This window comes from Amphiura filiformis, chromosome 1 (assembly GCF_039555335.1).
Source record: "Amphiura filiformis chromosome 1, Afil_fr2py, whole genome shotgun sequence".
Classification (NCBI taxonomy): domain Eukaryota; kingdom Metazoa; phylum Echinodermata; class Ophiuroidea; order Amphilepidida; family Amphiuridae; genus Amphiura; species Amphiura filiformis.
In genome coordinates this window covers 16,129,268-16,145,602 of record NC_092628.1, presented here as the reverse complement: position 1 = coordinate 16,145,602, position 16,335 = coordinate 16,129,268, and the positions used below count along the sequence as shown (strand labels likewise).

General features: G+C 37.5%; 1 long non-coding RNA gene across 1 annotated transcript; it reads left to right on the top strand.

Annotated features, from left to right (window-relative positions):
- The first annotated feature begins 10,174 nt into the window (after positions 1–10,174).
- Positions 10,175–12,546, top strand: LOC140165679 (uncharacterized). The gene is made up of 3 exons (XR_011860753.1): positions 10,175–10,339; positions 12,027–12,052; positions 12,536–12,546. It is a non-coding gene; the product is annotated as an uncharacterized lncRNA (long non-coding RNA).
- Positions 12,547–16,335: the final 3,789 nt, after the last annotated feature.

The window sequence follows — 16,335 nt, the reverse complement described above, 5'->3', positions numbered from 1 at the left end:
TCATGTTTACATCGTTTTCCACATGCCTGGATCGATTATGTTGGTTTCGAAGGAGGGCGTTTTTATAAATCTGCAGCTCCCAGAGCAGAGCGGATAACCATTTTGATTTTTACTGTTCTCTTTTTTTCTGGTGTGCTTTTCGGTTTAGATTATTATTAATGGTTTTTTTAAATAATCTGAATGAAGTACTCATTCTTCATCGATTTTTGCCAACTTTTGCCTAGATTTTGAACAAAACGACTAACTAAAAAAAATCTGACAAATCCCAGAAATTGAAAAGGTAGGGGACGAGAAACAAAATATTAATTTCATTACACCGGCGTGTCCAGGATCTTTTCCTGCGGGGGCTCAGCCCTTTTTTCAGATTTATGCGGGGGCTTTATGGCTAAAATCGCCAAAAAACGGCTGATTTTACATGATTTTTAACAAAGTGCGGGGGGCTTCAGCACCCAAAGCTCCCCCCCTGGACACGCTACTGCATTAGGCCTATACGGCCTAATATTATGTCTATCACCAACACGTATGAGCATTCATTCCAAACTTGACTTCAAAGTCCTGAAAATTTGACCCTTTTGCCAATTATTTAGGCCTAGGCCTAGCCTATAGTTAGGCCTATATCTTTGTGTCAGTTGGCCTTTTCAATAAAAACCTTATTAAAATTTATTCATGGTTTCAAGGTAGACCTACGCCTTAAAGGCCCGGACATAATTATGTGTTTTTTTGATTTTGTTGTTTGTTTGTTGTTGTTTTGAGCAAAATTGACATTGATGCAGCAGTTTTTGACAGTAGGCCTAGCAGTTTTCAGCATCTTCGAGAAAAACGACGAGACCATTTTTCATTTTAAGATTTAGGCCTATGATAGTTATACCCCTAACCGGAACCCCTAGCTACCCCTTGCCATGTCAAAGTGCTTCATGCTGACGAATAACCCATAATTTACCAATTTTCCAAGCAAAAATACGTACCTTTATAGGCTTTTATAAACCGGAGGCCCACATTTTTGAGTGACCAAATTTAACAATATTTTGCGAAACTATACCGGCAGGGCTACCTACATTTTGCAAAAATGTTACAATTTTTTTTTTTCAAATTTGGACTCCAGGTACGCCTAGTTTTTGGGAAAAAAATGACCCATTTTATAAAATTGACTTAGAAAATGAGGGCAATTTTTATACCAGATATAGATGCCCCTCCTCCGAACAGACGATATATAGGCCTAATAGTTTCACGTTTCACGTATAGTTTCACCCACACCACAAAATAATTGATTGAAGTAAAGTGCGTAACTGAATACACGCGGTGCGCGTAAGTTCAATCGCGCTTTTTGTGCACGGTATAGCGCGGACGCGTGTCCAAAAGAAAAAGTCTTCGCAAAAGTTGTGCTGCAGATACTGAAGTGGCTGAAGTTTTCCTTATTTTTAGCTACTTTTTGTATAATATGGATGCATCATGACAGAACAGTCAACGAATGTAAGTCATAGGGACTATAATTATTATTATTTTGCTTTCGGCTGTCGCCATGAACAGCAGCGAATTTTGGTTTGAACCTAGCATGCTGAACTAACTGTTTGAAAACAAGTGAAATTGGATTTTCTTCTGGGAAGTTTTTGTCTGGGTAAAAATTAGAAATAATTGGACACGTAAAAAAGTTCCATAAAATAAGTATCACTTCAGTCACATGAAAATTCTCCGAAAATCGGTTTTAGTTACCCATGTTACACCTTGCTATCTACGGAAGGTGGCAATAATTATAAAAATATAGAATATCAGCGTGTATAATTGGATTAATTGCCCGCGCTATCTACAGAAGATAGCAATAGGCCTACTACAAAAAAGCAGAATTAAACCCATTCTTTATATTGAATATAGAATAATCAGCATGTAGAGTAATTTTGCACCTGTCCTTGCTACCTTGGTAATACCAAAAAGGCATGAATAATCAACGTGTAGAATTGCCACGTGCTGAAGATAGCAATATGCCTATATAAAAAAAAAAAAGCAGAAATTCTTTGTTGCCACATGCTATTGAAGATTGCAATAGGCCTAATACTAAAAAACAGAATTAAACCCATTCTTTATATAAAATATAGAATATAATAATCAGCGTCTAGAATTACACCTTGCTACCTATTGAATATAGCAGTAGGCCTAATGATACCAAAAAAGCAATACAGATTAATCAACGTGTAGAATTGCCACATGCTATCTACTGAAGATAGCAATATGACTAATACCAAAAAAGCAGAAATTCTTTGTTGCCACATGCTATTCACTGAATATTGCAATAGGCCTAATACTAAAAAACAGAATTAAACCCATTATTTATATAGAATATAGAATAATTAGCGTGTAGAGTAATTTTTGCACCTTTGCTATCTACTGAAGATAGTAATAATATCAAAAATGCAGAATTAAACACACTCTTTCTACTGAACATAGAATACCAGCGTGTTAATTGCCCCATGCTACGGTATCTACTGAAGATAGCAATAATACCAAAAACCCAGAATTGAAAGCCACTCTTTCTTCTGAATATAGAATATCAGCGCGTAGAATCGCTCCATGCTATCTACTGAAGATAGCAATAGGCCTAATACAAAAAGCAGAATTAAACCCATTCTTTATATTGAATAATTATATAGAATAATCAGTGTGTAGAATATTTTTTGCATCTTGTTATCTACTGAAGATAGCAATAATAAACTACTGAATATAGATTACCAGTGTGTATAATTGCTCCGTGCTATCTACTGAAGATAGCAATAATACCAAAAGAAACCCCCAGAATTTAAAGCCACTCTTTCCACTCTATCTACTGAATATAGCAATATGCCTAATACAAAAAGGCAGAATTAAACCCATTCTTTATATTGAATAATTATATAGAATAATCAGTGTGTAGAATAATTTTTGCATCTTCTTATCTACTGAAGATAGCAATAATAAACTACTGAATATAGATTACCAGTGTGTATAATTGCTCCGTGCTATCTACTGAAGATAACAACAATACCAAAAGCTTAAACCCCCATGAATTTAAAGTCACTCTTTCTACTGAAGATAGCAATATGTCTAATACCCAAAAAGCAGAAATATACTAAAAAACAGAATTAAACCCATTCTTTATAATTGGATATAGAATAATCAACGTCTAGAGGGTACATAACACAAAATAGCTTTCCATAGACTTTACGTGCAAAATAGGGGTCACGTTTTAGCCCATAAGTCGAGTTACGTCTTACTTTGAAATATATATATATTTGATATCAAATTAATCAGAACAAAATTCTGCATAACATATCTGAAAATGAAACAACATTTTAGGTCTACTTTTTGAGAAAAATAGCGCTATATAAAAAGGTCCGATTTTCCCGCGTTTACGTCCGACTGCTAACCGCGTTTTGACCTCGTGTGTTCATGCGCTCATCATCGCAAACATCACTCAAATTTTCGCGTTTTCTGTTCAAATTAGTAAAGATCACATTCACAAGTTCTAGCAAAACACGATTTTCAACACTAAAATTGTTAATATTGTACCGATTTTGCACAATTTTTATGCAAAGTTGGGACTATAGGCGTGATAAACTTTTGCCGGAAACCGCTTCACAAGCGGATTTAGTGGTATGAACCCTAGAATTGCACCTTGCTATCTACTGAATATAGCAGAAGACCTAATAATACCAAAAAAGCAATACAGAATAATCAGCGTGTAGAATTACCCCATGCTATCTACTGAAGATAGCAATATGTCTAATACCCAAAAAAGCAGAAAGAGACCCATTCTTGATTGCCCCATGCTATCTACTGAAGATAGCAATAGGCCTAATACAAAAAGGCAGAATTAAACGCATTCTTTATATTGAATAATTATAGAATAATCAGTGTGTAGAATAATTTTTGCATCTTGTTATATACTGAAGATAGCAATAACAAACTACTGAATATAGAATACTAGCGTGTATAATTGCCCCATGCTATAAGATAACAATAATACCAAAAGAAACCCCCATAATTTAAAGCCACTCTTTCCACTGAATATAGAATATCAAAGTGTAGAATTGCCCCATGCTAGCTACTGAAGATAGCAACAGGCCTAATACAAGAAAAGCAGAATTAAAATACTAAAAAAGCTTAAATAGGCCCATTCTTTATGAATATATAGAATACCAGCGTGTAGAATTGCACCTGCTATCTACAGAAGACAGCAATAATACCAAAAGGCAGAATTAAACCCACTCTTTCTACTGAGAATACTAGCGTGTACTGCCCCTGCTATACAAGATCTACTGACGATAGCAATAATACAAAGTAGCAGAATAAATCCACTCTTTTTCTTTTGAACAATATAGAGTATCAGCTTATCTTCCGAAGATAGCATAAATATTATATGAAGCAGAATTAAACCCACTCCTTCTTTTGAATCATAACCTTGCTATGCCTATACCGTATGTTTATTTCTAAAGTGCGCAAAAATGATACGTACGGAGTGAGGAACATACAATGTAGTTTGTAATTAATTATGTCCCTACCAACTAATGCTATTTTATTTTCGTGTCATACACAATCCTTTTCAGCCTAAATTCAATGCATCAGCATCAGGTTCAACTGAGTCTGTGGAAGAGGTGATTGATAGTCGGAATGATAACGGTCAAAGACCTAGACCTGACCGACCTGAAATGAGTTTGCCACAGCGCTTCTTGCCCAGCAGAGGAACTAGGTTTGTCGTTTGTTTATCTACACGTTTGTTTAGTTTTTGTAGATTGATTTTTCCGATTTTTGATAAGGTCTGAAAATATGGAAATGTGTAATTTTGTTAAATCATGTTAGAATGTCATCCAACAAATCAAAACTAAAGCCATTTTTCTTACTCTATAAAAATTACAGTCGAGTGACAGCTGAAGATGCAGCGACGAGCACACCGGTAGTTCGTTTCCAAGTAGACACCATGGATTCAGAAGCCAAAGCTGTACCACCTGTTGAAGCTCCTGGTAGGCTTAGGAAAGAACACATAGGACAATTCCATTTTATTCGCAGAATCCCCCCCCCCCCAATCCACTTTGTTTTGCTTTCTTCATATTAAATGTTATTCATGTTGACAACAGTAGATAGCAAATGAAGTAATGAGTTGATTTTGATTTAAACTTTTGATCCAAACACAAGGAATTAATTCCTACCTCGGAATTTTCAGATGGTACTCCATCTTTCATCAGCGAGTGAGTGACTGTATCAGGTCGTGATTTTCTTGACCTTTGACCTGATAACAGACTCGTAGACTCCTGAAAGCTTGAACCGGCCCCCGTCTTTGTTGAGAGATGGTTGATTGGCTTTGATGTGAACAGCTTCTTTGACTCCACGTTGGAACCACCTGCTGTCTCTGTCAAGTATGCGGACCTTATCCAAGTCTACAAAATGTCCCGGAGACTCGATGTGAATGTGGTTTGAGACCTCTGATGCTGTACTACTGGGTCTCCTGTGTTCATTGAAACGTGTTTTCAGAGAGCGTTCAGTTTCGCCAATATAGGCTTCTTTGCACTGTCCGGTACCGGTAACAGTTTTGCCCTGGCAAGGGATGTAATATACCGGACCTGTAATGTCCTTCTTATCTGTCTTGTCCTTGGGTGACACGAGGATTTGTCTAAGCGTGCGGGTCGGTTTGAAGAAAACGCTAACACCGTAGTTGCTAAAAGTCCTTCTAATGGCTTCAGAAGTGCCTTTGATATAGGGGAGAATTACGTGACCTTTATTTGGGCGTTTATCGCCCACGTCGCTCGTTTTGTGAGTTTTTGGTTCTGTAGCTTTATCGAGAGCCCATTTGGGGTAACCGCATTTCACTAAAGCATTGTTCACATGTGCTTTCTCGTCTTCGCGATCCTGGAGGTTAGTGACCACGGTGTCGGCCCTACACTGCAAAAACAAGTGTTTATATTCAAACACCATATTGTGTTTATCAGAGCAACACTTAATAAACACATAATTCATGTTAATGGTCTAACACTAATGATAATGGTTCTAACACTAATGTTCATAAATTAACACTTGGTGTTATATTACAAACATTAGTGTTTGTAATATAACACCAAGTGTTAATTTATGAACATTAGTGTTAGACCATTAACATGAATTATGTGTTTATTAAGTGTTGCTCTGATAAACACAATATGGTGTTTAAATATAAACACTTGTTTTTGCAGTGTATGGTACAAAGTTCGGATGACTCCAAGTTTGTGATCAATGGGGTGATTAGACGAGAAATTGAGATATTGATCGGTGTGTGTGCTTTTGCGGTAAATGGTGACTTTGATGGATCTGTCAGGTTGGATTACGGTGAGAGTGTCCAGAAAAGCAAGCGAGTCGTTTTCCTCTCCTTCGGTGGTGAATTTGATGTCCTTGTCCAGCGAATTTAGATGGTCGGTAAATTCTTGCGAGTGACACTTCTTAAGTTTGCAGTGGGTGTCATCTACATAGCGAAACCACCACAGAGGGGGGTGGGGTGCTGTCGCAATAGCTCTCTGTTCAAGGTCTTCCATGTAAATGTCGCACAGTATCGGAGAAAGTGGAAGGCCCATGGCCGCACCGTGTAACTGTTCATAATAGTCTCCATTGTAAATAAAATACTGTTTCAGACAGGTTTCACAGAGTCTAACTATCTGGTCAGGTGTTAATTCAGTTCTATCACCGAGGGCGCTATCCTGTTCCAGGCGAGAACGTACTATCCGAAGTGCTTTGTCCACAGGGACCGATGTAAATAAGGCACTGACGTCATACGATCTCAACTCCTCATCCTCCTCTACTCTTTGATCTTGGATAAGTTCAACAAATTGCTGCGAGTTAGAAATATGATGTTTGGTTTTTCCGACAAGAGGTGACAAAATGTCCGCGACTAATTTGGAACAGTTATAAGTGATGGAGCCAATGCAGCTGGCAATTGGGCGCAATGGAGTGTTCAATTTGTGCACCTTGGGTAGTCCATAAAACTTAGGGGAATTTTCAGCAGTTGGGTACAACTTCCGATACTCGACCCTGTTTATGGCACCTTCATTTTCAATGTCCTGCAGTACAGACACAAGATTTTTCTTGTATCTGGAGATTCCGAGGTAGGAATTAATTCCTTGTGTTTGGATCAAAAGTTTAAATCAAAATCATGATTTATACCAACACAGATGAACTTTCATGAACGAAGTAATGAGTTATCAGCAGTAGATAGTAGATGAAGTAATGTGCTACCTGCAGTAAATAGCAGATGAAGTAGAATTGCTCTTAGCAGTAGATAGTGGATGAAGTAATATACTAAGAGCATTTGATCATGTTGATATAGTAGATGAAGTCGTGTGCTATCAGCAGTAGATAGCAGATGAAGTAATGTGCTATCAGCAGTAGATAGCAGATGAAGTCGACGTACTCTCAGCAGTAGATAGTACATGGAGTAATGTACTCTCAGAAGTAGATAGTAGATGAAGTAAAGAGCTATCAGCAGTAGATAGCAGATGAAGTCGAAGTGCTATCAGCAGTAGATAGTACATGAAGTAATGTACTCTCAGCAGTAGATAGTAGATGAAGTAATGTACTCTCAGCAGTAGATAGTACATGAAGTAATGTACTCTCAGCAGTAGATAGTACATGAAGTAATGTACTCTCAGCAGTAGATAGTACATGAAGTAATGTACTCTCAGCAGTAGATAGTAATAGTAGATGAAGTAATGTAATATCAGCAGTAGATGGCAGATGAAGTAATGTGCTATCAGCAGTAGATAGTAGATGAAGTAATGTGCTATCAGCAGAAGATATTAGATGAAGTAATGTGCTATCAGCAGTAGACAGTAGATGAATGTGCTATCGGCAGTAGATAGCAGTTGAAGTAGTGTGCTATCAGAAGTATAGTAGATGAAGTAATGTGCTATCAGCAGGAAATAGCAGATGAAGTAGTTACCTCTCCAGCAGTAATCATAAAGTAATGTGGTATCAACAGTAGGTACCGTATATTTATTGCTGAACCATGAAATGGTATCAGCCTATAAGAGTGAATGTTACTAGCTTACTTACTAGCTTACTAGCTTACTAAGTTACTAGCTTACTAAGTTACTAGCTTACTAACTGACTAACCATTTGGTCTGAAATGGACATATCTTTAAATGCCACGAAGGTATGACCCCATGAGTGGTGTCATATGAAAGAGGAAAACATAAAGAATATAATAAAAATATTTCCAAACATCGGAGGTCATCCAGGGGTCACAGGGGTCAAAAAAGGTAATTTTAACTGAAAATGCTCCGATTGAGCTTCAATTGAAATGCAATGATCCTTGTGACATTCTAAACATTTATTTAAGGTCATTAAGGGGTCATAAAGGGGTCAAAGGTCAAGGTTCTCAAAATGCTTCAATTGAGCTAAAATTTGAATGCAATGATCCTTATGACATTCTAAAGATTTAAAAAATATTTTAAAATTCATTTAAGGTCATTAAGGGGTCATAAAGGGGTCAAAGGTCAGCTTTTCCAAAATGCTCCGATTGAGCTGAAATTTAAACGCAATGATCCTTATGACATTCTAAACATGTTGAAAATATTTTAAAATTCATTTAAGGTCATTAAGGGGCAATAAAGGGGTCAAAGGTCAAGTTTTCAAAATGCTTCAATTGAGCTGAAATTTAAATGCAATGATCCTTATGACATTCTTAACATGTTTTAAATATTTTAAGTTAAAGTTTTCAAAATGCCAGCTTCTCACGATCAAGGTATATTAAAACGGCAATTAATGAAACAATCTTATTAAAATTAATACTATCCTGCGCAGTATTGCTGCTTGATCAGATCGTCACAGTCATCCGCCTAACTTATGGTAGGCTACCTCGTGCCCTTGCAAAGGGCACAGTTGCTCTAGTTCATTTTATATTCTTTACTTTTCCTGTTTCATTAACACCACTCGGGCGGTCATACCTTCGTAGCATTTCGAGATTATGTCCATTACAGACTCCGGGTGACAGTGGTATAGGCATACCACAATATACTGCCGAAGCCACATGGTTCAGCTATGGTGCGGTTATCGCTCTAGTATATAGTATAGATGAAGTAATATGCTATCAGTAGAATATAGTAGATGAAGTAGTAACCTCTCCATTTCCGATAGCCGATTAAGTGATGTATACCCGGGTGTATACCACCAGGGTATATATATACAAAGCTGATAAACACTAGGTTAAGAAACAGAAACTGATAACTAATCAAACCTGACACAACATAATGTTTTTCAGCTAAACAAGTGGGCGGAATAGCCACATCAACTGACACAAAGGCAAACTCTCTGGGTCAAGATCAACCGCAATCTACAAGCAATGATGGGAGTCCTCAACAGGTGCACAACGAAAATAGGGATGAAAAGTCCGCTGTTAAAAAGTGAGTACTATACTTGATAAAGTGTAATCTCAGTAGAACTGTATAATTACATGATTATGAGGTATGTACGCCTACATTACTTTACAGTGCAGGATAATATCAAAGTTCAATTTGGTGATCAGAAGTTTTGATGAAGGTTTCCGTAATGGTGGTTTGGTTCTTCAGGCAACCATACCACCATAACGGAAACCTTCATCAAAACTTCTGATCACCAAATTGAACTTTGATATTATTTTTTGGTAAAAGAATTAAGACAGATCCTGCACTGTACAAGTAATGTACATACCCCATAATCATGTAATATAACTTCTTAATTATTCACGCAAGACATATGAAAGCATAAGCTACATTTTTGAAATGCAAGACATCAACGAATACGGTATATCAGATTTGGTGTAATAATAATATGGAGAAAATCACAAAAAAGTGATTTGGGGCAATTCTTCTTTTTTTGTTGTTGTAAATCATAACAAAAAAAATACTCTTTCCAAAATGTTTTGTTTTATATTTTTCTTAATCTTGATACTGCAGTCCAGAAACGGCTATAAATGATTATCGGTTTCCCCCTGTTTGACCTGATTTAGCGGAATTAGGCCTCTATATTTATGCTTTATAGAATAAGAATATAATTTGCATAAATCTAAATCCCAATCTCCATACATCAGCATAATAGTTAGGCCCTACATGGTCTATTATAAAATTGGCATAATTGATATAACACCGAAAACACAAGAAAATGAATCGTCATTATATTGGACCACCTTTATCTAGGGGGAAAGGGAATAACAAAGATGAGGACTTAGACTCAGACGACGATAACGAAGAAAGTACTAAATCTAGACAAGAAAAAGAAGAAGGTAAAGCTAGACCTACTTTATTAGAGAGGTTGGCACAACAAATGAAGGAAGAACCTCCTCCATCGGGTAGGATGACCCCAGAACAAACTGTAGGTGAGCATATACATGTAGTGAAAGGTACTTGGGCTATGCTATATATGTTTGAATCTTGGTGATGTAGAATGTAGATACCTGTCATTGCCATGACGGCACCAGGTGGTGGCCGCATTGCATTCTCTAAATTCAGTAAATTTTCATCGTCAACCGTGTAATTGAATGGGATTATTTTGAAATTTTAAAACGCTTGAAATATCACAAACAAATAGGCCTATGTTGATAAATAATACAAATACAAGCTAAAACCGTTGGGGTTCGATAATGAACCCCACAAAACTAACCGACTATATTGGAAAATGCCATACGGCCGGGCGGTTTCACAAGTTGCCGGCTCGATCATGTCATCCGCCGCCTGGACGGCACTAGGAATTTTCTTGGCAGGGGGAGGCAATGTGTGGGGGTGGGGGAGGGTGTGTGTGGGGGGGGGGGGGCAAAGTGAAATCCGGGGTGGGGAAAAAATTCACCATTCTTTGCTCAAAATAGTTATATTTGTCTGACTGGGGAAGCCGGGGGAGGTGAAGCTTTTAAGTTGGCATAGGTGCATGTATATACGGGGGAGGGGGCATTTTGCCAAGGGGGTGGTCCATATAATCATCCCTCCAATGTTGACACCTGTATGTGGGTTTCTGACCAAATAAACCTCATACATTTTTTTTTTTCGCGCGAATTCATTCCATTTTTGTACGAGTAGACCTACCATATTTCAACAGTTTAGCTTCAAAATGGCAACATTTTTCGGTTCGCTCGCAATTGTACCATAAACTTATTATGTCGCCAAAAGGTGCTAAATGCACTATACTTCAAGAAATGTTTTTCAACCCCACTCCCCCCAATCTATGCCACTGTTTTTTAGTTGGGGGGGAATACCCCTCATACTACTGGCGGCGCCGCGCCGCCACTGGTCTTTGCTTGAAACGGTAACAGAAAACTTTCGAACTGTATAAATGTACCTTTTAAGTTTAAGAATGTAGCCCAGGGGGGGGGGCACTCAATACATATGTGTTGTCATCACCGAGCAGAAATCCACGGGAAAGGGTACTTTTTTCACGCATAGTCGCGGTCCGCGGGGACCGCGAATAGTGTAGCTATTTCATGCTACTTTGGGAAAAAGGGTGTACATTTCAACAAAGGTCAGCGTTTAGGGTATGGATTTCACCATTTCACAGACATGAGGTCGGCGATTGAAGGTATGGATTTGGAGGACATGAAGGGCCGGTTTATTGACCACCTTTTCTGGCATTTCTGGTCAGTGAAAAGGGTATCTTTTTATGGTGGGGGTGAAAAGGGTGCCTAAATATTAGTGGTCAGTGAAAAGCCTCCCTTTATTACAAGAAGGTCAGTGATTAGCAGAGTTGTAACGAGTCACATCATTTCATGGTCGAGTCGAGTCATTCCTTGCAATATCTCGAGTCGAGTCGAGTCACATGACTCGAGTCACTGTACAATCTCTATGGGGAAAATTTGGAAATCCGAGTCGAGTCATTTCATTTTTGAAAAGTCGAGTCTCGAGTCATGACTCGTTACAAGTCTGGTGATTAGGGTAGGTATTTTCACATGCTCGAGATCCGTGTTTAGGGTGTGAAATTTGAGGGCCTGCTTGATGATGACAACACATAAAAGCATATAAGTGGCCCCCTGGGAATGTAGCGTACTGACTTTTTATTTTTTGAATTTTGTATTTCAGCACAATTTCTGAGCCGGACTACTAAGGTATGAACATGAAATAAAAATCACGAAGAATCAGAGCAAAAAGCCTGGGGACAATAAAATGATATATACCCAAATGTAACTTGATGCAGTGGGCATCAGGGGGTGTGCACTTGCATCTGATTCTTCTCCACTTGGCATGGTCAGGGCACATCTTTTGCTTTTTTAAAAGTTGGAACTGGACATGGTGGGTTTTTGGCAGCAAACTGTTTCTAGTTGAAAACTCGCATGAAAAATAAACGAGGAATGGGCGATTTTGAGGTCTTGTAGAGCTGAAATGATAAAAATCAAAGTTCTTTCAGTCCCGGCTTTTAGAGCTCTACAATTCAGGGGTCTTTTGAGTGCGTGGTCCAAAACAGGGGTCTTTCCGTATAACATGTATAAGGAGCATTTGTGATATTAAATAGTGCTAATAATATTAAATTCCGGAACAATAAAAGAAAATATTGTTAACTTAATGAATGCTATTACATTTTTATACTCCAGGCAGAGGGCCCTAGACCAACAGCAGGAGCAGGTTCCAGCGGTAGAGGTAGGCCTATGTAAAACATTTATTAAATATCTTATATGAATTGAGCTTAATTGACACTGTATGAGCTGAGGTCTATATCTATACCTGAATATATTGCTCATCCTATTCAGTTCAAAATTAATCAGATTCAATGATAATGATGGTGGTGGTATTAATATTATTTAATAAGGCTAATGAAAGTTGTTTCCCGTCACTGTGATAAGGTAATTCTTCCCTGTATTTCATATTGTTGATGAAAGACCGTGTCAAAACAGAGATTAATCAGCAGGGTATATCAGATATTTTCAGAATTTTTGATATTTCCATCTCAATTCTCAGATAATAGTAGATGAAGTAATGTGCTATCAGCAGTAGATAGCAGATGAAGTAATGTGCTATCAGCAGTAGATAGCAGATGAAGTAATGTGATATCAGCAGTAGATAGTAGATGAAGTAATGTGCTATCAGCAGTAGATAGTAGATGAAGTAATGTGCTATCAGCAGTAGATAGCAGATGAAGTAAGTTGATATCAGCAGTAGATAGTAGATGAATGTGATATCAGCAGTAGATAGCAGATGAAGTAATGTGCTATCAGCAGTAGATAGTAGATGAAGTAATGTGATATCAGCAGTAGATAGTAGACGAAGTAATGTGATATCAGTAGTAGATAGCAGATGAAGTAATGTGCTATCAGCAGTAGATAGCAGATGAAGTAATGTGCTATCAGCAGAAGATAGCAGATGAAGTAATGTGATATCAGCAGTAGATGGCAGATGAAGTAATGTGCTATCAGCAGTAGATAGTAGATGAAGTAATGTGCTATCAGCAGTAGATAGCAGATGAAGTAAGTTGATATCAGCAGTAGATAGTAGATGAATGTGATATCAGCAGTAGATAGCAGATGAAGTAATGTGCTATCAGCAGTAGATAGCAGATAAAATAATGTGGTATCAGCAGTAGATTGTAGATGAATGTGCTATCAGCAGAAGATAGCAGATGAAGTAATGTGCTATCAGCAGTAGATAGCAGATAAAGTAACGTGGTATCAGCAGCTAGGGCAGTAGATAAAGTAATGTGCTATCAGCAGTAGATAGTAGATGAATGTGCTATTAGCAGTAGACAGCATGCTCATCCTATGCATTCTCCCTCAATTCTCAGATAATTTACTTTTTCATGTTGCAATACTGAAATTTTAGTCAAAATGAAAGAGTGATGCGGGCGGGTGACAGGAAATTTGGGATCAATTTTTCTTAGCTTAATATTAAAAGAAGAAAAATTAAAAGAAAGATTGAATGCAAAACAATCAGAATAATACAAGTAACCTGGAAGAAATGGTCATCAAATTATGTAAGAATTAAATATTTGCAATGAAAACTATTTCATAGCTCATGAGAGCAAAGAGGTTCTAATTTTTTGTTATCAAATTTGTTGCTTGTATAAATTCAGTATATCATGTATATAAGAGGGTCATTCAAAAAGTTCTGCCTCCACCTTCATATAGTAGCACTGTCATTTTATGTTGAGTTTGAAGAAGCTACCATTTGCAGAACCAAACAGCTGAGGTAGCTAGAACTTATTGATTGACCCTCACTTTTCCTGTACAGGTCGGTCCGATTCCGAGGGATTTGCAACATCAGTTGGTGTCGTATCAAAACTGATGAAATGGAACATCAAAACGAAAGCAGTCTCAACTTCATTGGAAAAGGTAAAATATGGGGACTGGGGGTTTATAATATATGCAAATGCACCTTTAGTGCTATCAGAGCTGAAAACATCTTGTAATTCATCAAGTTTTTGGTCACGTTAACCGCTCCATATACATTTTGACTTACAGTACCCAGGTCATATTCAAGATGTCAGAGATAGAGGGAGACAAGAAAAGACCCAGCTACCACTACCATTGATGATACTGGTGAAACAAGAAGCATTGCCAATTGTACATAATCTTGCCAAAGGTATAATAAGCAATGAATTTGGGTAGGGGTGAAACTGCAGGGGGTGGGCTATTATACAGAGATGCCAATGGGTTCTGAAAAAAAAATCTGAAAATTGCGAACGTAGGGAGCGAAGCGATCAAGTCTCGCCCCCACGGCCGGGGTCCAGGGGCCAGCTTAAGGGCCCTGGTGGGGTCCAGGGGAAGCCCGGTGGGGAATGAGGGGCTAAGCCCCAAAGCCAGAGGGTTTCTACACATTTTACACTGCAGGAGACACCATTTCTGAGGGTAAAATTACATTCAAATGGATTAAAAAATAAGGTTATTTTGAGAAAACAAGCCTAGATAGCAGTATTGAAGACTATCTATTATACATGTAATATTCTTCAAGGCTTGTTTTCTCAAAATTATACCATAAAATATGCAAATTAGGTACCTAAGCCCAGGCAATTTGAGCAGAATTAGCACCCCAAAAGGCCATTTTTAACATAAAAACCAGTTTTAGAAAAAAAAAAAAAAAATGCTTCCTTCATCCCAAAAAAGTGGCTTTAAATGTTCAGTTTCCTATACTTTTGTACATGAGAGACCATTTTCCAAAGTATTTTTTGGCCTAATAACATGGCCTACATGGCTGAAATGGATATATATAATGCGTAATATAAAAACGATGATTCATCAAATTTTTGACCCCCCTATTCTTTTGTTAAATTTAAAAAAAAATATTTTTTTAAAAAAAGCAAGTTATATGCCCTAAATTACTTGTTATTTAATGTTGGAAACCATAGAAATACTGCTACTTCAAAAAAAAAAAATTGCCAATTTTATTTTACAAAGTTGGATAAAGTTGTACATTTTAATTACTTTTACTTCTACTGAACAGCTAGCAATGTATATTAATTCAATGTGTTCCTGACTGTTCAATAGAAGCAAAAGTAATCAAAATGTACAACTTTATCCAACTTTGTAAAATAAAATTGGCACTTTTTTTTTTTGAAATAGCAGTATTTCTATGGTTTCCAACCTTGAATAACAAGTAATTTAGGGTCTATAACTTGCTTTTTTTGGCCAAAAATATTTGAAAATTAAAAAAAAAAAAAATTTTTTTTTTTTTTTTTTTTAGAAAATCTGATTTTTTGGGAAAAATACAAAAAAATCGGAATTCCGATTTAAATCGGAAGAGTGGCATCTCTGATTATAGCCGAAATCCATACACCCCTATAGAGGAGATGACTTTAATCTCCCACACAGGGAGTATAGATTTCAAATAGAATCAAGATTAAGGCCATGTCTTCCACAGGGGTGTATGGATTTCAACTGGAATAGCCCAATTTGCTGTATGATAGGGATGGGTGGTCAAGATATTTATTTTCAAATTTATGTTATTTAAAAAAGAATATACAAATTTTCACCGATGTGGCAGTTACTAGTATGTCAACGCACTGATGCAGCTGCTTTGCACATGCATGCTGCGATTTTTAAGCATGTGTCCATGCAGCGACTTTCGTGAAGGCTAGCAATTTGAAGCAGCACCCAATGAAATGCGCACTGACGTAGGGAGAAAAAGGGTATATACTCTGATCAGCTCTTAATCGGCGGGACTCATAACATCGTGGATTGATACAGAATGGCGTACACACAGCTAGGCGCATCACCTACGCGAACTGCGCCTTGCGTGAATGACGTATGCTTTTGTGAATCTACGTGTGCGTAAGTTGGAACTTTATTGACTCGCGCAGTAACAAAAACCGAATAATTCCCGCCTATTAAGAGCTGATCATAGTATAGGTGGTCCCATTTGTAACACATAGGTCTGTATGCACAAAAGAATAGATTGGGTCCAA